This window comes from Bemisia tabaci, chromosome 9 (assembly GCF_918797505.1).
Source record: "Bemisia tabaci chromosome 9, PGI_BMITA_v3".
Classification (NCBI taxonomy): Eukaryota; Metazoa; Arthropoda; class Insecta; order Hemiptera; family Aleyrodidae; genus Bemisia; species Bemisia tabaci.
The window spans coordinates 34,273,863-34,299,367 of NC_092801.1; the positions used below are offsets into that span (position 1 = coordinate 34,273,863).

At 41.1% G+C, this 25,505-nt stretch overlaps 1 protein-coding gene across 3 annotated transcripts in view; it reads right to left on the bottom strand.

Moving 5' to 3' along the window:
* Window positions 1-25,505, bottom strand: part of LOC109030397 (alkaline phosphatase) — a 324,326-nt gene that overhangs the window by 211,047 nt on the left and 87,774 nt on the right. For 2 of the 3 annotated variants that reach the window (XM_072304352.1, XM_072304351.1), the window contains one exon: window positions 7,456-7,608. The exons of the other annotated variant lie outside the window; for it this stretch is intronic. The gene's annotated coding sequence lies outside the window, so the exon portion shown is untranslated. The remainder of the gene's footprint in view (window positions 1-7,455; window positions 7,609-25,505) is intronic. 3 annotated transcript variants of the gene reach the window in all.

The window sequence follows — 25,505 nt, forward strand, 5'->3', positions numbered from 1 at the left end:
TAAATCAAGAATTTTGCTGGTTAATATAAGCTACTTTTTTGCTTAACCCAAGCATTATTTTTCTTGAATCAAGAAAAAGTCAGCTTAAAGCAAGATAAAGAAAATTCTTGGCGGCAAATTCAAGAATTATCATGCTTGATCCAAGCTACTTTTGTTTTCAGTGCAAGCCGAGACACGCATTGCTGTTAAAACTGCAGTGTTGATGCTGCGCAAGTATCTCTTATTAGATGGGAATAAAACGAAAGTATAACACACGATTCATTGGCAAGCCGAAAAAAGCGTGACTCAGAAAAAGGCTCTGCACTGAGAAAAAACTATGGTTTATAAACCTATTAGAGGTAAATATGGAACACCTATAATAGTCGTAAATAAACTAATGATTCTCGGTCTGTGAACCATACTAAGGTCTCTGTACCTAATTAAGGTACCCCGTACCATAACTAAGGTATATGTGCTATTATTATAGGTAGAGGTACTACTATTAGTGGTGTTCCATATTTACCTCTAATAGGTTTATAAGCCATAGTTTTTTCTCAGTGTGATACCGCTTGTTGACCTCGTGGGTAGTGCGAGATTGCATAGCTCTCTCCTTGAAGGCAAATTATATTTGTTTTCCCCCGAGAAATGATTTCTCGTTGAATGAGATACAGTCGGACCTACCAGCAACACACGATGGCACATTCATTACGTTATGATCGTAGGCTCTTCAAATATTTAACGTTCCAAAATCTCTCACCTGTGCTTTTAGAACAAGCCTGCTCGCGCTGCGTCGGAGGCAGAAGGGAAGAAAAGGAGAGAAGTGGGTAGTTTGCTTTTCATCCGGCTTACTAAATACAAAGTCGGGGCGAATTAATTCCCATTGAAGTCGATTCTCCAGGGCACGGTCTGATTTTTATCTTCTTATACCTACTTTCCTCTTGAACCGAACCGCACTACGTCAAATGAGTGAATCAAAAACGACGACTCGGAGAAAACCATACACCAAAAGCCAGCTTATGAAAATTGATTTTTCCCACCGAAGAGGGAAAGATAGCGGCTGTCTTTGCAGAGGTGGAGTATGAATGCCACGCCTGTTTCATACAACTGTCATACAGCGGATTTCTATTTCGAGTTTAAATTGTATTTATGTTTGCTTCTTGTTGTATTTATGTTTATGTTATATTTATATCCACTTATGTTTATTTTGTCTTCATGTTTCCTTATATTACTGTTGCCTTTATTGTGCCCGGTCACAAAAACTACACCTAAAAGCTGTGGTAGAATTCTAGATTCATCACGAAAACAGCAGTTTGGAGGAGGATGCTGTTTTTTGTGAATTCCCAATCTCACCAAAACGAAACCTCGTCTTCAAAAACCATTCCTGAAAGACGTAGACGGATCAAGGACTCTTCAAAAAAACAGCTTCTGTTTTTTGTATATCACCAATTTGCCTTGCCTCTCAAGTGAAAACTCACTAAAGAACAGATAAAATAAGCGGTAACGTCTAGAAACTTCGAGAATAATGCTTCATTCCCTCAATTTCCCTCGGAAAATTCGACCGTAGAAATAAATTAAAAAAAAAAAAAAAAAAAAAAAAAAAAAAAAAAAAAAAAAAAAAAAAAAAAAAAAAAAAAAACTAAGTGAACACCTTAGGGACAGTTCGTATTTGTCCTCGCGACAGCTCGTAACTAAATTTCAATGCTGCCTAACTTCCCCTCCGGAGTTAAATTTCACCAGGAGAATCTTGTGAATTTCAAGCTGAATTTAACAAATTTTTCATCTCATTTTAAACATAAATCATTAAAATTTTGGACAAGAATTGAACATGAACATCCTTGCAGAAAATTCAATTATTTTAATCAATGCTACAGTCGTGGAATGGAGTTACGTTTTTTGTCCGGAAAACGGCGAGTTGCAAGATATGAGATATTTCTTCCTAAAGCACTTGAATTTTCAGGGAAAGTTGACAGCTTTTCTTTGTCAAAATTTGCTAGAGAATATTTTGTACATCAGTACTTTGATCGCATGAATACAGTTCTGAATATCTAGCATAAATACATAGCACTTTACCTCGAAAATAAGTGTTGTATTGGTAGAATTTTGGCAACGTCTAACCGCGCATACGTCGTTTTTCCTCGGTACAACAAAGTCAACGTCTCGTTCCCCGTTGACTGGTATCTGCTGCCGGTCAAGGAGGTACCATTAGTATTTCGTTTTTTTCTATCTGAGGAGCTCACTACAAATAGAGGGAACAAACAACTCCCCGCTCTTATCAAAGAGAACAAGTTTTCTTCCGTCTGACTTTTTCTCATTAACGATTGTTCAAAGTTTCTCCGCAGTGCCGTGAGTAGTCATTTCTACCGAGGCCTCATCGGAGTTCCCTCTCGACTCTGAGCCTTCAGACTATAATCGCGAAACTTGCGCGTTAATTGTTGTAAAAGTCCCGGGACGAGTCTTTAGCGCCGGTCGAGTTACTTCCATCGCTAAGTAGTTTTGAAACTTCGGTGATGGCAAAATATGGATGTCAAAAAAAAGAAAGGAAAACAGGGAGAAAAAGCGAGAAACGGAACGTAAAGGGATGCTAAATACGAATGTAGTATTAAACTCAGAAATTCATTTTACAATTCACTACGTCTTTACCTTGATAAAGAACACTACGAACAACGAACTAATTGACGATTCACTACGAAACGCTGTCCCAAAAAAAAAAACCACAAAACCGTAATTTCAAACCGTAAAATTGCAAAATCGTGGTCTCCAGAACGCAAATTGAAAATGGCGGTGCACCGTGCACCGCTCTCTCTACGCACACTGGAAAAAAAAACACATTGGATCTGGAGTCCAGACTATCTTTAAAAACATCGACAAGAAAAAATACTTTTGATTCAATCAGATTTAAGCTTCAATCAAGAACCAAGCCTCTTAAATTGAGCGGATTTCCTTTTGATTTAAACTTAAATCTGATTGAATCAAGAGTCCTTTTTCCTGTCAATATTTTCTCGAGTCTGGATTCTAAATCCAATGTGGTTTTTTTCCAGTGCACAAGACAGACTGATAATGAAACACGCGCATAGCTCTTTTCAATTTGATCATTTTCAAGAATGTTAAGCACGAATACTGGATAAATACCCTTGAACATAATTTCAACTCTTTGTTGTGTTGCTTTACTAGAAGAAGACTAGACCACCAGTCCGGTGCTAAGAAAATGCATTATGCACTGCCACAAAGATGTCAAAATATATATCTATATAAGATATCGAACAGCTGTTGTCGTGTTCATATCCCTAACCCCTACCAGATGTTATAACCCAATGATTTTAATGTAAATCTACTGCTGATACATAAATGGATGTAATAGATTGTATCTTGTTGATTTATTAAAATCAATTGATTCGAAAATCATTACGGCTGTAGGTTTGAAAGGGTGAATTCGAAGTTTGACCTCCAGGCCCCGTAGATGTTCACGGATGCGACAATTGGCAACACTGCATACGGATCAGAGGACTCGAAAATCGGGCGAAATTAAACTTTGATCGCCTCGCATTATTAAGGAGCTTGTTATTGAGACCTAGAGAAGCAACCAAGTGTCTCTTAAAGCACTCACGCGGCACCTGCCAAATCTCATGAAAATCCCATGCTGTGATCCCCGGCAAACCAGACTCCGCGGATCTGGCATTTCTGCTCGGCGTTCAAAGATCAGACGATGAGTATTTTTTTTATAACGCCCCCTTGGTTGCACGTAAACCAACCCCTTGCGAACGGAGAAAACCCAGAAAACGTCAATAAATGTTACATCTTTAGTGAGGTAGATACTTCGTAAAATAACCTTATAATGATGTGCCGGAGGCCCATAGTGAACTTCTTGGTAATGAGTGTACAATAAGGTCTGATCTAATATAAAGCGCCACACGCATCCTCTTGAAAATTTACGTAGAAAACAGTTCAATCTACGGTAAGTTCGGAAATCTATCCCCTAATTAAGAAATTAACAAGTCTCCTAAACACAAAACAAATAGAAGTTAGATCATACAAATGATGTAATTTGTACGTATTCCATTTAAAAATTTGTAGACAATTTGGAAAGGCTCGTGAAAGTCTGAAGAGGAATCCTGTCATGTAGTGCTTGAATTCTAGTTGCCCATTTTCCAGCGATTCGTTTTCCTTTGATTGGAATGCATTTCGTAATTTGGAAATATAAATTCTAGCCTGGCTTAAAAACAGCGTATGTACCATTAGTTTCCTATGCACGGAAGTGTTTTTTCAGATGAGCCAGAATTTTATAGTTCCAAATTGCATAATGGAGTCCGATTAGCCCTCCTTCCCCTTTCTGTGTTTGGATTCCACAGTTGTATTTTGTTTGTATGTAACTTACCAGTGATCTCACATGGAACTTCCGTTGTCATTTGTAATACGGAATTTCCTAATCCCCCACGAAAAATGAGGATTAAAATTAAAATATCTAGGAATGCATCGAAGAGCTCATCGAAAGAATGATATAAATCACATCAAAGGTGAAAAATGACCCCGGTGGCTCCTCTTGTGAACATGAATGGATGGATCTCTCGTTAATATGCATCCAACGTACATTTAGAGTGGGGAGCGGAGAGTTTACCAGCAAATGCGAAGAAAGAAGAAGTAAAAAATAAAAAAAATTCGCACTCTGCACAATAGGCTCCCGCATTAAATATGGGAATGTCAGGCAGGTGGCTACTTTTGGCAGTTAGCTTAGTATTGAGTGAGTAACTTGCATACAATAGGTTGCGGGGAACTGTAATTTGCCCAATAGAAATTAAAATTGGTGACGTACAAGAAGCAAATAAGGGTAATTAGCATTAGCTTGTGATGCACTGACTTCTTCTCTCTATGCGTCGACACATTCTGCCGTGCTAAGGAAAAACGCCGTATGAACATTCAAGAGTTGCCAAATTTCCCTCGATAAAATATACGTATTTTTGATGACATTCATGCTCATTTTTCCTTGAAACTTTACATTAAATTGCGCACGAAACTGTTTGAAAGTTACGGGGGAAAAAATCCTCACAAATTTTCGTGTTATTTCAGTTTTTAAAGATGGGAACTTGGCAACGTCTGAAGGCTCTTACGGCGCTTTTTCTTAGCACGGCAGTATTTTTCATCCAGCAAACCAAGCGACCGTATTACTCGCGAATCTCCGCTGCAACTCTGTTGATTGGGTTTTTTTAAAGGATGCAACTATTCTGCCTCCAAGACCACGCCAGGAAGTATCTTTTCTCGTTGAAGGCGTTTTTCATGCGTTGACACTCTTCATACCTAGCAAATGCAACCACGACTTTGATCGAACTCGGTAACGCTATGATCGAAATGAGGAGGAATAACGCATGCTCATAAGTGGGTGCTTCAGGTTTATTTTTAAGAGGAAATCGTAGTTTCAAATTGGTTTAAGTATGATCCGACTCAAAGGGTTTCGTATAGTTCTTGGCTACCACTTTGTAAGAGCATGAAATTTCCGCGTTTATTTTTTGCATCAATTAATGCAGGACCACAACTTTAGAAGATGTGCAATAAGAGTTGCATTCTTCCTTTATTAAATCGTTGAATGTCTTTGAAAACTTTGAAAACTACACGGGCGCACTACTATTCCCGTTATCGCAAAAACCCTCACACTGAAACAATAAAAATGAATAGGGGAGCTATGGCATTGCAAGTGGATCACAAATTTACGTTTGAAATTACAAGACTAATCGTGCCTTCTCTCGGAAATACAGGAAAACGGAAAAACTTGAGCCTTTTTAAAACACTGCGCCAGAACGGCGGCTTACATGCTTCTCCATGCTCTCGAGAACGAGAAGTGCGTTGAAAAATCAACAAAACGCCCTCAAGAACGATTTGCTGGGGGCTGCATTTTGAAGGAGGCACAGTGTAAAACCTGTATTTTACGGAGTAATTCGGCAAGCTTTCGCCGACTTGGCGGACTCCAAGTTTTACGAGTAGACACTCGTTTACTTAATGGAGATGACGCTTTGTCGAGAGGAAGTGGAGCATTTGACTCGTTTCCTCATTGCGCTGCATTATTGTAAAACATGTGAGCGCCCAATGCAGCGCTACAACCTAACACTCGACGTTTTATTAGTTTTAAATGTCGCATACGTAACGCAGGATTCGACAGTTTCCCCTACTGTATCTCCTAATGAGATATAGTGTCGTTGAATCGATCTGTTGCACCAACTTTTTAGCCGTGATTTTTTTTGTTTGTGTTTATCTCCTTTTTGATTAGTTTCAACTTAAATTTCTCAGGGTCTTTTCTTTTTGTTAGCTTTGGAGTTTTCAGAAGCTTTAAGTGAACAAATTTAACTGAAACCTGTATAAGCACCTCAAAATTTTCCTCGTTTTTATCGAATACTTTAATAGCAAAGCAGCACTGTAACTTGAACTTTTTAGCCGTGACTTTCTTATTTTCTTTATGCTCTTTTCCATTAGTTCCAACCTAAATTTAAAAGGGTATTTTCTTCTTTTTCTTTTAGCTTCGGAGTTCTCAGATGCTTGCAACGTGTTCCTTATTTTTCTTGAATACTTTATTAGCAAAGCTGCTCTGTAACTTGAAATTCGGGGTGTATAATATTCATGCGCAATGGTGTGAAGATGCTCTCAAGGAGGAATTAAATTATGTTAGGTGCACGGAAGAGACAATTCATCGCTGACCTCTAACTTTAGGTAAACTAGCGCCAACTCAAGGCAGTAGTCGTGAGCCCTACAGGCTGAAAGGCCTCACTGTCTGTAGTTGGCGCTATATTACCTAAATTGTTCGGACTCGGCGCTGAGTTGTGTGTTTCGTGTGGACCTATTGCTGTTTGTAGGAGGTCTCTTTATTTTAATGAGCTTCAACGTAGATCTCAGTTCTTTGTCTCCTGATCCTATGTTTTCTTGCATCAGGTCATTACCCTATGTCATAAGAGAATATTTAAGTGAAGATACTGCATTGCGGGAAAATGCAAGTCTCACTGAAAAAGAAATTCATTTTGAGATTTTATTTCGACTTGAGGCTTCGTTTCTTGTCGACAAAATTTGGTTCGTTTTAGTATTAAAATCATCGTTTTGCTCTCATTAAGTTTAGGTATGAAAAACGATAGCAAAACAACGTTTTCTTTAACTTTAAACTCGAATTTAGTCGAGAAGAGACGACGCTGAAAGTCAAAATGTTATTTCAAGAAAAAAAAAATTTCAGTGCTCTGCTTCCAGCCGTGGCTTCCAAATATTGCCTTGACTCGGATTGGAAGCGATAAACTGCCGTTGGGTCAATAATCACAGTTCTAAGAATTGAATAAATCGTCAGGGGTAGAAAGATCATCATGGTTCGTTGTGAGTCGTACACAAATGCAGCCGTTTTCAGGCATAATCATCGTTTTGAACTTTTTATATTTTTTATTTAATTAAATAACCTCATATTGGATATAACCCGAATTACATTTCGAATCCACGGAACCTTGAAGTATCGCTTACCGATCGTTACAGACTCGCGGTGAAAAGATATCGCTCGTTCGAAATCGTGCTTTTTGATGATTGGCTTTGTAACGCAAATACAAAGTTACTCCCGGCTCAATATCGACTGCGCTCTCCTCGGATTAGCTTCGATCAGCGATTCAAATGAGATTTCTGCAACACACAAGCAAAGCATAAAAAGTTAGTAGTAGAAAGCAAACGCCCTAACAACACGAAAGTAGATCCAGGAAGCATAAACATAATAGATCAGCCACGCACGGAAATAATGTGGTCCCCCGGATAATCTTTTTTTCTAAGAGTTGTATGCTGATTCCTTTGAATGTCTTAAGGACTTTGCTTCGCTCTATTTAGAAAATTCGCTGAAACTCCTGCGAATATCCGCACAACTGTTTCCACGCAGAATGAAACTGCTCAATTAATATAAATTTGCAATAGCCGATGGGACTTGGTACCTTTCTGCTTATCGCGCTCCATTCATTCTCTTTACGGTTTAGAGAACTCTACGGAAGCATGTACCGCGGTGTTTAAATTGTAACTCCGTCAGGAGCGTTACATGCGGGCAGAGAAGAGATTCACGGGTATATAACCTGGGGCCCGCGTCACGAAGATGGCCAAATCTGCCGGGCAATTGGAGCCGGGTCCGTCGGAAAAAACAACATTACGCACTGGGGGGGGGGGAGGGGGGGGAACACATTGTTTCTAGAGTCCAGACTCTTGAAAACATTGACAAGAAAAAGTACTCTTGATTCAATCAGATTTAAGCTTAAATCCAAAGGAAATCCGCTCAAATTAAGAGGCTTGGTTCTCGATTTAAGTTTAAATCTGATTGAACCAAGAGTATTTTTTCTTGTCGATGTTTTTAAGAGTCTGGACTCTAGATCCAATATGTTTTTTACCCATTGAGTTGTGCGGATTCCTTTGAATATTTTAAGGACTTTGCTTCGCTCTATTTAGAAAATTCGCTGAAACTTCTGCGAATATCCGCACAACTGTTTCCACACAGAATGAAAGTGCTCAATTAATATAAATTTGCAATAGCCGATGGGACTTGGTACCTTTCTGCTTATCGCGGTCCATTCATTCTCTTTAAGGTTTAGAGAACCCCGTACGGACTGGGGAAAAAAAAAAAAAAACACATTGGATCTAGAGTCCAGACTCTTGATAACATTGACAAGAAGAAGTACTCTTGAGACAATCAGATTTAAGCTTCAATCAAAAGGAAATCCGCTCAAATTAAGAGGCTTGGTTCTTGATTTAAGCTAGATTCTGATTGTATCAAGGGTATTTTTTCTTGTCGATGTTTTTAAGAGTCTGAACTCTTTTTTTTTTTTTTTTTTTTTTTGAGACCAAAAAGTTTATTATTTGAATTACAAGTTATACAAAAAGACGAGCTATGTGCCCCTCTGTGTTGATAGACCTTAAAACTAGTATTTTAGACTTATTTTAAAAGGCATGAACTTAAGCTGTTTGGAGACATAAAGAAAATCAGGTAGTCTGTTGTGAAATGGTCCAGCCGGAATTACCAATAGGTATACCATCGGCGTGGGGGGGTGGGGGTGGGGGTGGTTGGTCTGGGTGGAGGGACGGCTGTTGGTTTGATTTCAATCTTAGAACTTTCTCGATATAAGAAGAGATGTGATTCCAGTTGTCTTGCGATGAAAGAAGAAGATCTTGAGTTGAGGCGAGAGTAAAAACAGCCCCTAGAGAAGCGTTCAGCAAACTGCGTTCCGAGAGGAAGAAAGAGCAGTGGTAGAAGGTGTGCTCGGGAGAATCTCTACTATTACAATTAGGCATAGGGCATAGGTCATCAGGGGTCAGTTTAAACCTGTGAAGATAGTCCCGGAAATTCCCGTGACCACTAAAGAATTGAGTTAGGAAGAAATTTGTGTCACCGAAGGGTCGATGGATAAAACTGCGGAGGTCAGGTAAGACTGATTTGAACCAGACATCGGAATCCGTCTGGCCTTCCAGTCTTGTGACCCATTTCTCAACAATGTCAGATTTAATGAGAGATTTTGGCTCACCATCATACTGCCTACATCTAGACTCAAAATAGAGATCGGACGGGGGAATGCCGGAAAGAACATCTAATATGTTGTTGGAAACAGTGCGATAAGCTGCACAGATACATCTCTTAAAAGGTCTACAAGTTTTAGTAATTATGTTACGATACTTAGCGATCTTAGTGACCTCAGCCCAAACGGGCAGACCGTAAAAAAGGGAGGAAAATACAGCGTTTAAAATGAGCTTACGCTTCTTAAAAGTGGGGCCTCTGATGTTCGGCAGCAGGGGTAATAAGGAGCAATGAACCTTCTTAGCTTTTTCGCAGGCTTTAATGACATGATTTTTAAAGCTGAGGTTTTTGTCTATCCAGAAGCCAAGATATTTTATCGAAAGGGAGGGCCTGATGAGGCAACCGAGTACTCGAAAGGAAGCCCTGCTCCACCTCTTCCCGCCTCCGAGAAGGCAGGCCTCAGTTTTGTCAGGCTCCAGACCAAGTCTCTTAGGCCCAAGCTCCTCGTTTATCTCAGCCGATACCACCTCAGAAACGGCACGCAATTCCGGGATAGTGCTGGCCTCAAAAATGACAGAGAGGTCATCTGCGTAACCCAACTTTTCGCATCTCACGGAGTGCACCTTTTCGATTACCGAGTCATAGCAGATGTTAAACAAGAAGGGACCTAGAATTGAGCCCTGCGGGACACCGGAGGAGACCGGGAAGGAGAAGGCACCATAGGTAATTACCCGATCCGAAAGGTAGCTCTTGATTATATTAACCAAATATGCTGGGGCGTTTTTCCCCTCAAGAGATTTAATGATATCAAGCCATGAAAGGGAATTAAAAGCATTTTTGACGTCAAGTGTTAGAATAGCTAAGGCCTTCTTCCCCTTGACGTCGTGCTTTCCTGCGTAAATGTCCCGGAGTTTATTAATGACATCCAAGGTGGAGCGGCCATGTCTAAAGCCGAATTGCCTCTCAGAGAGAGGGTCCGAAAGGGAGGTCAATCTAAAGAGAATAATGTGTTCAAAAACTTTTCCCAGGCCATTTAAAAGACATATAGGCCTGTATTTCTTAATTCCAGCCTTTTTTGATTTAGGGAGTAGAAAGAGGATGGCCTCCTTCCATTCGATGGGGAAATGACCAGTTAACAAATAATTATTAAACATATCCGTACAAGGGACAATATTTGAGAGAACAAAAGATCTAATAATTTCGGGGGGAATCCTATCAGGACCCGGGGCTTTTTTTGGTCTAAGGCGCGAGCATGCCCGTCTAACCTCGTCGTTGGAAAGGGGTACAATTTCTTCCTCAATTACAGACATTTGCCATGAGATGATGGGGTGAATAGGGAAGAGCTCGGAAACAACCCTCCTAAGTTCAAGTTCAGAAAGTGACTCGTTATCATGAGTTTTGGGAGATTTGAATTTGTTTCTCATAACTTTGTAGGCCCTGCCCCAACAATCGAACTCCAGATCTGCAATCAAATTATCCCAATGTGAATTTTTAGATTTAAAGATGGCATCGTTTAGCAATTTCCGCGAGTTAGTGAAATCAAGGTATGCCTGATCATTTTCAGCGCATTTTTTCCCCTTCATCTTGTAAAGACGTCTACGCTGTTTAAGACAGGATTTTCGCAGAGAAGCAATCTCTGGGGTCCACCAATATGAGGATTTCCTTTTTTCCAGAGAGGGATCCTTGATCGCGTAAGAATTATTGAGAGAATACGTCAGAGCCGCCTGACAGCTTTGGGCAGTAAGGAATGAAGTAGCTGCCAGTATGAGAGTAAGGGTTCTTGCCACCAGGGTTGTGAAAGAGGGACTGGCTATTTTTGGGATCCACCATCCAGTGGAGACAGGGGGAATAATTGGAGGGGGAAAACTCTTGCACATCCTAAACTCGACAGCATGATGGTCACTATAATTCTCAAAATTATCAAGAACCGTCAATTGAGAGAAGAGAGGAAGTGAAGGGGATGAAACGGCAACTACATCCACCGCAGATTCACCACTATGATTTCTGAAAGTGGGAGTGAAGGAAACAGAATTATTGAGGGTGGTCAGGGAATTTGCCGTGAACCATTCAAGTAAAATATCACCACGGGTATCAGAAAGCTTATCACCCCAAGTGGTGGATCTGCTATTTAGATCACCCATAATAACTATCGGAAAGGACTGATGAGTAATAGAAAGTTCAAGTCTTAGAAGGTAATTTTTAAATTCCTCTAAATTGAAGGTGGGAGAGTGAGGTGGGATGTAACAGACATAAAAGATAGTATCGTTCCATCTAAAATGAACGAAGCCCTCCTCGCTGGCCCATTCAGAGGATGGACCTGAAAGTTGACTTGTGGTTTTAACCGCCACTCTAGAGGAAAGATCAAGAAAGAAGCCCTGATTCAATGCCTGAGATACATTTGGCTCAGTGAGGGCAATAATACCAGAAAGAGACTGTGAGGCTCTAAGGAGGATAGCCTCATTTGCCAGGGAGTGCTTTTTACAATTAGAAAGGATAATTTTAAGATTAGAGCTTTGTGGAAGGGGAGAAGATGACGTGGGGATGAAATGGCCAGCATTATGAGGTGCTAAGGGGTTACAAAAGTTCGGGGATTTTTTTGGGGGTTTACACTTGCGATCAAAAAGCCTTATTGGCTGACAAAGTTTCAGATTCCTTAAGGGAATTTGAGTTTAATGTCTGTATCACTGGAGACGTCTGAGGGGCTTCCTGGGCAGCTGCAGGGGTAGGTGACTGAAACGGCCGACTAGGAGGTGGATCCAGAGGTGGATTGTCACTGGACATAGGAGGAGAGTCAAACCAGCCGTAGTCTGTGGACCTGACCAGATGTTCCATTGCACGAAGTTTTGAGACGCAGCTGGAGGAAGTAAGCGAGTGACCAATGTAATCACCCCTCTCTTTGGCGAAGCAGGCAGCACATTTAGGGATGGAGTTCTCTGATGGCAGGCGAGGGCATGCAGAGTCTTTGGACGGCGAGTGAGAACCCAAGCAAGAAGGGCACAAGGGATCGTTATCACAAAATCTAGAGCCGTGTCCATACCTATTACAGCGAAAACATCTCAGAGGGTCAAGTTTGTCCACGCAGCGACACGCAAGGGAGCCAATGAAGACAGAGCCGTGAAACATTATAGAGTTTCGCACTGCCGGTGAACAGCGGACAATAATCGTCTTATTGTTGTTTTTTATGTCTCTATTAGACTGATATGCCTTAACAACTTCGAATTGTTGGCGAAAAGTCATCTGGTTCCAACGCGAGGACCTGGAGATGAAGTCGTTTTGCGCAAAAACTTCATCTGGGATATCTTCATCGAGTACATCATTTCTGACTGAGAGAATGCTAATTTCTGGCCGACGGAGTTTGACTTCCCTGCATGAAACCCTAGCATGATTTTTTAGCAGTGAAACTAGAGAAATTGCTTGCTGAGGTTTAACAACCGATATCTTGATGGAGGATTTGAGCATTTCTCTGCCGATTATCTGTATACCTGCTCCTTTTGATGATTTAAGGGCCTGCGACCAAACCTCTTCAAGGTTCGAACCATTTTTAGGGAAAAGAAGGACTGTAGGGCAGACTTTTTCTGGATGGAGGACACTATCCCCCAGTTGAATCGGAGGGGGGGAGAAATTTCCCTCCGTGATATCTTTGAAGGAAGGCCGGGCGACAAGTTTAGGCGGAGGAGGGGGCCTGGGAGCAGATAGATTTCCATTAGGCAGTCGTCCTTTTTGTCGTTTAAGAGCATTGCTGAAGGAGGAGGGAGCCTCATTTTTTTCCACGGTGACGCTGTCGTCTGTATGAGAGATAATAACTTTATTCTGACCGAGTAGAGCAAATCGATTTGAACCGTCGATTCTAAATTCATCAAGCGTGCGGGACTGCTGGTGCCCTTCGGATTCAATTAGGTGCTTAATTTTGCATACCGACTTATCAAGAGATGGAATTGATTCTGAATCAAGTTTTTTAACTGTTTTCTCCATTGAAATAGCAGTCGCCTTTCTTTCCGTAATTGAACTTTGGACGCTCGTGGTGAAATTAGCAAGTTCCAACCTCAGCGCAGAGTTTAGAGAGTCCAGCTTATTCGAAATTATTTCCTCGAGGTTTTTTGAGAGAGAGCTCTCCTGTGAGCTGCAACATGATGATGACGAGGTGGATGATAGACTTTTAATAAAGGGCTCCATATGTCTGCAGAAAGACGCAAGGCCCTCTCTATAACATTCCGCAAGACTAGGAATGTGCTGTGCAAGGAAATTGAGTGCACTAAGCGATTCAAGAGCCACCTCGGTGCAGGTGATTTCAGCATTGAGAGAAGCAGCTGCATTCTTACGCTGCTCTGGTGTGGAGGTCGAGTTTGTTGACATTCTCATAACTAGGTGAAAAATGATAACCTTGAGTGGGAGCAGGCGCGCCGCGCCGCCGTGCCGGTTATCAATCAATGGATCAGAATGATCGGTGAAGCCGATTTGTTGATAAGCACCGCTAGAACTTTGTTGCCGTATTTACGTAAAAGTGCGCATGCGCGAACGGCAAAAAATTGATGTGGAGCGGTGTAGAGTTGGCAAAAGGATTATGCAACACTACACTGCACTGCACAGAAAATTCAGAGTTTTAGGCCACTGTCATAGCAGAAAAAGTTCAAAAACGACACTAAAACGGCGACGAGGAGGGCACAGGCGTATAAAACCGGCTAGAAGATAGTTATAGGTGAGCTGTTAGCGAAAACATAACCAAAAAGAGTCCTTACAGACCGTCAAAACAAACGAAAAATCGGGAGCTGAGCAAAACGCGACTTAGCAGTACGAACAGCGTTGCCAGACCCGTCTGAACTCTTTGGATTGACGTTTTTTCCCCCAGTGTAATGTACCGCGGTGTTTAAATTGTAACTCCGTCAGGAGCGGTCCATGCGGGCAGAGAAGAGATTCACGGGTGTATAACCTGGGGCCCGCGTCACGAAGATGGCCAAATCCGCCGGGCAATTGGAGCCGGGTCCGTCGCGGTCGAGGAAGGGCCGCGCTTAAACGGGCGAAGCCATCGGTTGCGCCGCTCAAATGGATGTCTCTACAAGTTCCAGCGGAGATGATGGAGCGCCCGGACCAACATCCCGTTTACCGAGTGCCCAACAAATTGGAAGTTATAACTCTCTCGTAAGCGCCGAGCCGCGGCTCCCATGAAAACGAATAAAACGAGATAAAATTCTTGATTTCCGCCGCCAATCCCTTTTACTGTCCGATGCGCTTTCCTCGGCGTTGCTGCCGGCTCGGGCAGAGCCGCCGTAACGAACGCACTCCGGTCACGAATACGAAACACTCAAAAAGCGGGTAAGAATGCCGAAATTTCACGAATAAAATCAAAACATTTCGGTTGAAAACTCAGCCTTCCTCAGTTGGAATCGTATAAAGAAAATTTGTTAAAATCTAAAATATGACTTTTCAAAACGAGTATGTTGTTATGACCTATGTGCAGACCAAATGGACGTACTTCTACCAAACAGACCTATGTGCAGGGGAGAAATATGGGGTGTGCTCGTCGAAGCTGCATTAGAGGCAATGTAAAAGTGGGCGTGATTCCTTTTGAAGAATCGGAAAAGCGGGATTTTAGATTCTATCAAACAGACCTATGTGCCAACTGAATACGGGATTCATGAGCCGCGGCATGGGAAGAGAGCGTTGTGGACAGGGTTCATGAGTTAAAGCCGACCGAGGAGAGCCCGGCACTGCCGCAAGGGGGCGCTGACGTCACTGGCGCTTTATATTTCCCATACGCAAAGAGAACTAACGAGCACACCCCATATTTCTCACCTCAACATAGGTCTCTTTGGTAGAAATACGTCCAAATCGAAACAGCTTCGAATGAAACAGGAGGATTTATTATTTATCTTTTTCATTCTTAAGCAGATAATGGCCAATTTAACATCCTCGATAGAAGTCCATCATCACTTAGTACTACAATTACAGGGCGCCCAGCTACTCTTTTCTTCTCTTTTCTCCTGCAAAAATAACTTTTGCTAACTTTTCTCATTTTTATTTTGAGAGTAAATTCATTCACTCACTGGAAAAAAACACATTGGATCTAGAGTCCAGACTCTTAAAAACATCGATAAGAAAAAATACTCTTGATTCAATCAGATTTAAGCTTAAATCAAGAACCAAGCATCTTAATTTGAGCGGATTTCCTTTTGATTTAAGCTTAAATCTGGTTGAATCAAGAGTCATTTTTCTTGTCAATTATTTCAAGAGTCTGAACTTTGGATCCAATTAATTTGAGCGGATTTCCTTTTGATTTAAGCTTAAATCTGATTGAATCAAGAGTCATTTTTCTTGTCAATTTTTTCAAGAGTCTGGACTTAAGATCCAGTGTGTTTTTTTTCCAGTGCTTGACTCACTTTCCATTAGCGAAAAGCACCAAATGACGGTTTTTTAAATTCCCCGCTGTTGCCGCGAGGCGTGGGAAATCTGATTGAACACGTGACTTCCGCGTCCAATCCGATGTCTGCCGCCCGGCGTGTGAGTTGGCGCCTATGTTGGTAATTAATTTGATCTTCTGTTTTTTGAATTTGCCGGATTCACTTCCGATAACGGCCATTTAAAGACATAGTTTTTCTCAGTTGTTTTCTCGGTATCATACGTATCATATATTCATGCATTCATACAACACTAGAAACTTTGCAGAATTAATGTTTATCGATTTTTCTTCATAGCTTATAATAGGGTTATAGGACCACTTTGTTTATCAGACGCTGGAAGCTGGCTTGGGCGTTGCATAGCCCGAAGGCCTTTACCACGAATTCGTAGTGACCCTTACTACACACAGAAAAAGCGGTATATTCACGACTTCCCGGGTCGAGGGGTACCTGCCATTACGCACTCTGCAGATTTATCCCGAATCAAGTTAGTAAGGGGTAGTGGACAACCGTCTTTCTTCGTCGCCTTGTTGAACGCACGATAATTCAGGCGAAACATCCAGCCCTTCTGTCTTTACGTACATGATAAAGTAAGATATCATGTGGTTGGATGTATGACCAGACCATAAAATGTAGTAAATGAGTTGAAGAAGACCCGTTGAATGCCTCTTGGCGGAGGAGCCGTCTATGACCCCGTAGGAATGGTGCAGTAAAGTCTGCATCCTTAAACAGTAGCCTCAAATGTATGGGCGCAGTGCACTAAAAAACTGAATCGGTGGGAACTGATGCTAGACTCTGTGACTTCTAGAGAAGTTTTGATTTTTTTAACACTATTATATCTAGAGTGGTAATCATGCTATGGAATCAAATCAGTCGGTGCAATTTAAGTATTATTAATGTATCGAGGGTGTCGGTTCAATCGGGAACCAATTCAGACTAAGGGGGACGGCCACGCCCACGGGAACCAATTCGGGTTTATCCCAATTGTTTTTACGAAACAGGTAATTTAACTGCATAATGAAGATTTCAAACTAAGCTGATGTACACATTGCAAATACCCCTCCTGTTGACATGGATTTCAGAAAAACGATTAATGTGAGCCCTAGAATACAGCCGCTCCATTCCAAAGTCTTGATCATCTTTAATTTTATGAATTAGTCTTTATTTTAAAATTTATCGAGGAAATCATCGAGAAAATTAACAAGATTTCTAAAGCGCAAATCATTGAATAATTAATTACCTAAACGAGTTAGGACTTGAGCACCGGTGGCTAAACCGAAAGGGACACGGTTCCATTCATAAAGGCCAAAAGGAACACAGAAAGCTGTGAAAGCTTTCTATTGTCCAGACAAAGGAACTTGATGATAAGCTGAGTTAAGATCTAGGCACAAAAATCTTTTGCCTTACTGAACCAATTAAAAGCTTTATCAATGTTTGGGAGTGGCAATGATTCTATATCCACACATTGGTTAAATCGTAGATAATCGATGACCATGCGATGAGAATCGCCCTTTGGAACAAGGAAAGCAGGTGAGGAATAACTACTACGACTGGGTAGAATGACGCCTCCATTCAATTCAGAATAATTTCACTTTATATCCTGTGGGATTATGAGAAGATAGCTTCTACGAACGAAAAGAAGACACTTGATTGACAGAAACACAGTAAAAACTACCCGGTGAAATTCCTCAACGAAACTGGTTAATTTACATTTACACTACTCTCGGCAGAGAAATTGATTTCTCCAAACCGTGAAATTTTCTTTCACACTCCCACGTTGGGCGCCATAACTGAAACGTAGCCCAGCTGAGCACGCCTCAGTCAAAAAGAGGAAGTTACTAACGCACGGAAGTTAGTTTGATGATGAATAATAGAGATTGTTCGTACAACCAAAATTAACATACATACCCCATTAGTAAGTCCTGAAGGTCTTAACTCTCAAAAAAATCACACAAACTTTTCGTAGAATTACCCGGGGGGGGGGGGGGGGGTTCGTGTTGAAAAGTTCTATCTTTGAAATATTTACAGGAATGATCTAGTACACACTAATTATAAAGGCACGAATATTTAGGGCAGAACCATTGCTGAGCCACTTTTTCAATCGTTCGTCGCGGATTCTTAACGAAACGCCACGCCGATGCTCTCTTCATCCAGAAACATCTTTAGTGGCCGTCTCTAGCGTGGTGCATGTCTTTCAGAGAATGATTTGAAGTATTTTTATAGTAATTAATGGAAAGTATTTAGTGAGATACTTGTAATTGTCGCAGGAAAATATCATTGAATCGGTGATCTGTCTAACGAATACACTTACCCGCTTCTTCTCACAATATCACCTTTATGCTCTTTTCTAAGGTCGTGCATTAACACAATAGAAAACAATAGCGAAAAAATTTGAAATGTAAACTAATTATTCATCAGCGGAATTACTATATGCACAGCGAGCAAAAACAGTAATTCTTTAAAATCATCAAAATCTTTTCGGTGAACTAATAATGCCTCTGGACTTACTTCAATGTCTAAAGATAGAAAATCACTGTTCCAAAAATCCATCATCCGTAGTCGATGATCTATTAGTATTGATTTTGAGAAAGAAATGCGATACTCGATTTTATTTGCAGCTTTTTTAGAGGGTTGATGTGCTTTTTCGAAAATCATTGACCGCAAGTGAATTAGAGGACCATGTTTTTTTGTAGCTGTTGTATCATAACAAGCATAGCTTTAAAGACCGCTAGCCCTTCGAAACCCGTGGGAACCCGAAGGAACGCCTTTCCCGTCCATTCCTCTAATATCATAACGACACAAGTATAACTCAGACGCCTTCCCTTCTCTGTATGGTACAACCTTACTCCCTCCCATGGATTTATATGATACAGTGTCTCACAGTTCCCTTTAAAATATTCAGTTAAGTGGCAAATTTTTTTTAACTTTCAAGAAATCTCGAAAATGGCAATTCTGGCGTGAGGTCTCACCTCTCTCACAGCTTGATCGGAAAATTGTGAAAATTATCATGCGTCAACCTTTCGTCTTGGAAACCAAGGAACTGATAAGTCGAAACCAGGAAAAGTCCGGAAATTCGAAAAGTTTTCGTCACGCCGTGCCTGGACATCCGACTCCATGATCCCCCCCCCCCCCATTTCCCGGTTTGTTTTACGACGCCCTCATCCCTCCGAGGGCAGCGCGAGCCCCCCAGACCGAAACTATATCGACCCCTTTTGTTTTGTCCATCCATCAAATATCATAACTACCTAAGTATTATTTATACGCCCGACCGTAAAACAGGCGACTACACAGTTTTGCGTAGGTCATAACCGGAGCGTGACCGCTCGCTATAAATCTGTTTACTGCCGGATGACGGCGAAAGGGGGGTGGTCGCCCCCCCCTCCCCCCCGCTGCGGCCGCGGGGTCGTGGGGTGGGCTTGCGGCGACTGTAAACACGTATTACGCGCACGATTGAACATTCGGACGATCCTATGAATTATGATCCGACATCAGCGAGTCACTGTCCGCTCATCCTTAATGTCCAGTCCGCCGTGCTAAGGGAGAACGCCGTATGAGCCTTCGAACGTTGCCAGGTCTCCTTCGATAAAAAGCAAAATTTCCGGGAAACTTGTGAATATTTTTTTCCAAAATTTTCGGACGATTTCGTACGCAATTTAATCTATTATATCTGAAAATGTCAAGAAAAAATGCGCACAAATGTCGTCGAAAATACATTTTTATAGAGGGAAATTTGGCAACGCTCGAAAGTTCGTACGGGGTTCTTCCTTAGCACAGCAGCGCTGTCCCGCTGCGCCTCATGAGCGCGGGGACATAAGCGCGTCTTCGGTCTCGCTCGGGTTCACTATGTTCTGTAACGAGGTTGTTTACGTATAGAAACGCGAGCGGAAAACAAGGGACATTGTACATACATTTAGAATAAGTGCGGGCAGATTGTTAATATTGATAGACAATTATATAAACAAAGAAGTCAAAAGGGATACAGAGGGATGGATCCTTCTGATGGAAGCGGGTGGTTAAAATGGACAAAGAAGGTAGGTGATGGACAGACATGCTTGCAGTAACGTTCTAGAGACCCTACAGTTAGTCCATTAGTTTCTCCCTTAGTCGCGAGGAACTATTCATTTCAACCATTAGGATCGCTCCATGCTCTCTAAGTCTTCCTTTTTTATCGCTTTGTCTATCAATTTCAACAAGTAGCCCGCGGGCTGATTATTTAAATTGATAGACAAAGCGATAGACAAACACAAAGAGAGAAATTAGTGAGCAACAAGAGTTTTCAAGAGTCCGGACTCTAGATCCAATGTGTTTTTTTTTCCAGTGTACCATCAGATGCATACGGAATTAGGAGAATTTAAGTTTATCGTTTAGTAAACAATAAATTAGCCCATGAATCATAAGTAGGTGAAAAGAAGCGCTGGTAGAACTTTCTTAATATCAGGAGCAGGGACTATACCTCCTGTCTTCATGAACGACCGGAGTCCGAACGGGTCGTATATAAATGCCAACAAGCACTTCACCTAGATTTTTTTTATTAGTTTTCAACTTATCGTAAGTGGGGAGCTAGGAAAGAGACCCTACCTAACAGTTTATTACTACTGGAGGCAACCAATGGGGTCTTGAGAGGTAGCAATCCACGAAAAATCGATAGAGCAACCCAAATAATTCCACGAGGGCAATAGAATGATGATCTGAAAATGACTTAACCAAAGTAAGCCTAACTATATCTGAAAGTGCGTTATCTCCTATCATTTGCTTGACAAGGATTTCAGTAACATCGTTTGATTGTAATATTTTCGTGAATGCATTATTTTTAAAGGAGGGGTATCGTTAAGGGCCTTTTTTGGCCCCACCCTAAAATTCCTCAACTCCGCGATTTTTTGGTCATTGAAGGTCTATATTTTACGGAATGCGCAATGGTTTTGTCATTTCCGGTCTATTTCGGGGTCTACCACTGGCCTAAACATGGGTCTGAAGGCCAATTTTGGCGAAAAATGCGGGGTTTTCAGCATTCGACGCGCTGTTTCGTAACGATCCCTTCGGAGGACAAAAAAATCCTTCAAGTATGTTCATTAGGGATGTAAGAGAGTCACTTTGGCCAATTTTTGTCGATGTCAAAACTTTGCGCTCATAGTTAAAAAAAACTTTTTAGAATTTTTCTTGTTTTTCATCATTATTTAAAATGGCTTAAAAAAGGCGACTCATCTTACACCAGAATTAAACTTTTTTGGCAGAAAATGGTCGTGGGTGGTCAAAACCTTCCTCTGAGAACTTTTTCCGATTTAAAGCCCCCCAAAAAAGCCGGTGTTGCCATATTTCATTGCCTAAAATCATAGAAAACCGAGTACTTATTTCAGTATTTGGGGGCTATTTCTCGTCGAGCTCATTCAGAAAAGTCCAAAAACCTTCATTTTTCATATGTTATGGCCGAATCACCAGTAATTACATACATTTATCTAACTACGGAACCTCCCATCGCGGCACGGCGTTGCCACATCATCAGGGAAAAATCGAGAAAAATCCACGTTTCCCTGGATTTAAGCCATTTTTTCGGATTATGCGGATGGAATAAAGTTGAAAGACTTAAATTGCAGTATTCAGAGATGCAAGTGGATCATACCTTGTGCCGGTATTCATTATTTTAATATATTGCGCTTAAAGACAACCCATATTCTTACGATTTCTAGGCACGATATTTGCGCAAGAGGATGCGACTTTCAAACATTGGCCGTGATCTGAAGTCCGAAAGAAAGTAAGCCATGTGTCAGAATCGCGAGTCCTCAATGCTGAATTTTTACCCGCCCTGACAACCACCACCATCCCCCCTCCCTCCCCCAGCCCTCTTATCGGCAGCGATTGTTCAGAATGTTGCGTTGTTTCAGAATCTTAACTGCTAATTTATATTTTAGAGAGGAAAATATAGGGCGAATTATCTGTAATTTTTAAGTTTTAGCATTTAAATATCATATAGAAAATTCAGTAAAAGTTTTAACGAATTCTATGAATTTTCTTTAATTTTTAGTGCGGATGAAACTTCTAGGTCTTGCCCACACGAGCGGAGTTTGGTTGGATCAGTTCCACGAACTGAAAGGTTCGAGGAACAAGTCATAGCTAAGTTATTGTCAGTTCCTGTAACAAATTTGCCGCAAGCTCCGCGAAAGGCGCTCGTGCGGAAGAGGTCATACGAAGATTCTAAGACATTTGCAACCAAGAATTGCCGTTTCTTCACCCAACGCGTGAATTCTTATCATGTCTCATGATGCCATTTTGCACAGCTCTCCTGTACTGCCGTTTTAACCCTTTATTGCATAGCGTTGCATGAAAGCAACAAATGGTTTTAAGGTTTATTTCTATGCTGAAGTATTAAATTGAATCTAAATAATAATAATATTCATCGACAAGAACAATTTTTACAAAGAGTCAACAGTCAAAAAGGGAGTAAATGTCTATGAGTAATGAGTATGTGGGGTCTAAGTAGAGCCGCAGCTTTCCGTATTAACTTAGCCTAGGGAGATAGGAGATAATAAACTACAGATGAGGCGAATGAATCATTCATTGTCGAGGCGGACACAATTAAGGCAAAAACTATAAATTAAAGAACCTTAATGGAGAATGAATAAAGCACATAAATTTGCTTCTTACTGATAATAATTGATTAACAGTAGAGTAATGAAGGGATTGCTTGAGGCGCCGTGGTACGCTTGCGGCACGGCGCGGGCGGCCAACGCCTACAAACCTAAGTGGATACTTCAAGCATTGCGCAATGCATGAAGTATCCCCTTAGGTTTGTAGGGGCCTGTGCGCGTTACGCGCTGGCAGCACGCTTCTAAGAGGCGAAAGCAAGAAACGATTTTTGGGGAGCATTATAAGTCTGATCTCATAACTACCAAAATCGATTTCAACTGACTCTATTTTCGAAAAAATACCGTAAATGATTATCTCCTCTCCAAAATCAACAATTAGCTCATGCAATAAAGGGTTAAGGAAGAACGCCGTATGAACATTCGAGAGTTGCCAAATTTTCTTCGATAAAATATTTATTTTCGCTGAAAGTTATGGATATTTTACCTTGGCATTTTCAGAAACTTCGGATAAAATTGCGAAAAAAAATTTCCATAAAATTGGAAGGAAAATATTCATAAGTTTAACGAGAAAGTCGTGTTTTATCAAAGGAAATTAGGCAACGCCTGAAGGCTCATACGGCGTTTTTCCGTAGCGCTGCATTGTAGGATTATTGAGCAAGAGGGAAAATTAGGTAACGTGAAGTACATGTAATGCAAGAGTCTGGTTAAATACGCCCGATTGCAAGAAGGTTGCGAATACGCTTCGAAGAATTTGGGGTGTGCAGTTGTGCACGCTCTTGAAAACTTGAGCGAAGCCCCGTTGGCGCCCAACCCAACGCGTTTCCCAGGATCCAGGCCGCGCACGATGGCTTTAATTCGTCGCGAATAACTGCGAGGTAATTTAACCCCCCTTCCTCGACCCCCTTTCCAAGTGGAACAAATCACGTGTATGAAGAATCAATGCCCCCTTTCGTATTTCATTTAGCATCAACAATGAATTGCTCTCCCGGGAATAATTCGTGAAAAAGGGGGCTCGGGAGATCCGCATTCGACGCACTTCATCCGCGGAATTAAATTATTCCGGAGACGTGTTCAAGTGTAATGCGGGTATAAACTTTCGCGTTGCCACGTCTCTCGAAAATGGAGCGGTAAATCCTCGACGAAGGAAGTTAATTGGACGTATTTCTACCAAACAGACCTATGTGCAGGTGAGAAATATGGGGTGTGCTCTAGAAAGCTGCATAAGAAGCTATGAAAAAGTGGGCGTGATTCCTTTTGAAGAATCGGAAATGCGGGATTTTCCATTCTATCAAACAGACCTATGTGCCAACTGAATGCGGAACTCATGAGCCGCGGGCATGGCAAGAGAGCCTTGTGGACAGGGCTCATGAGTTATAGGCACGGATCCGTGGATTGGAGTCTCCATTGTCGCCGCTGACGTCACTGGCGCTTTATTATTCTCATTCACTCTTACGGCCGGAGAACTAACGAGCACACCCCATATTTCTCACCTCCACATAGGTCTGTTTGTTAGAAATATGTCCAATTAATTGTTGAAGTTGCGAGATTGAGCCTACAGGGTGTCAAGGTACAAGTTCGGAAAGTGTGGAAATAGTACTGACTTTTTAAGAGCGGTCCGGAAGTACCAAAAAAGTGCGGAAACTCTGCAATAAGCTCCGGAATTTGTTTCCTATTTTTCACCTGTGTCGCAATCTGAGCGAGAAATTTAATATTTTTGAAATTTTTCGAATTTCGTCAACTGGAGGTACTGAAAAAATACTGAATTTCTTACGAATGTACTGATGAAGTACTGTAAATGTATTTATTTTTGGCCAGCCTTTTTTAGTAGACACCCTGGGCCACCAAGTCAATTTTTCACGAATTTTTGACAGCACGGTACTTGTTTAAAATTTTGCAGAATTTAGCCTGGAATCGGCAGAAAATTATAGGAATGTCCCAGTTTGGAATTTTATACAGTTACATGCGGAAAGAAGAGAATTTTCCAGCGTTAATTTGGCAAGTTGAAACGTATGTGCGTTCTTTGACGGTATGAAACGATGAGAAAACGAAGTGCCTACACTGCGAGTATATCAGTTATGAGGAATTGTAGAGAGGTGTTTTGTCTTGATGAACTGCGCCGATCGACGGATAAAGGGGTCTTTATCCAGAAAATTGCTATCGAGAAAACAGCCTCTCTGAGCTGCACTGTTTTCGGAAGTGAAAGATTGAATTGACTGAATTTACTCTAACGTAAAATATGAACCCTGATTTCTCTGCCGTGAGGTTATTTTGTTCTTTTTCAGTGTGTTTATTTTTTTATTTTTTTATTGATGGTTTAAAATTTGTATTCACCTAGAACATACATGGGTGTATAGCTCTACAAGTACTTTCTTCACCTGTCCTACAGATCTTAACAATAAACAGACGTGGTATTTTTACAATAAAGTAAAATATCAAAAGATAAATAAATAAATATGCCCGTCGTGTTTTTATAGTCTAACGTATTTATACGGCGACTTCTTAAGGGTCTAAAATAAATTTAAGAAAATAATTCTTTAATGATTAAACAAATACTTAGTTAATTACTTATAAATCACATTTATCTAATGTATGCTTAATGAATATTTCGAAATTAGCTTTTTTGTAAACAAATAACTGTCCGAAGCACACATGGAAGTAGCGTTTCGTTAGAAAATTAAAATCTTCCGAAATAAAACTAGTCTGATGTCATTGTCTTCTGCGGGCTGATCATTGAAATTGATAGGCAACCATGGACTAAGGAGACAGGAAGTATGAAGCGGGCCTATCGGTTCAAACGAGTGGTTCTGACGCGGCGCGAGCGACTGGCCAGCGCATTGGCGCCTACAAACCTAGAGGGATACTTCAAGCGTTGCGCAATGCGCGAAGTATCCTCTTAGGTTTGTAGGCGCCAGTGCATCACACTGATCTGCTGTGCTCGGCTCTAATATTTAAACTAGTCAGCGCTTTTCAACTCATTAATTTTAAATATTTGCACACTCAGCACTCTCATTCAAATTGAGTGGAAAAATAAACGCTTAGAAGGAAAATATAATGTGCTCTTTG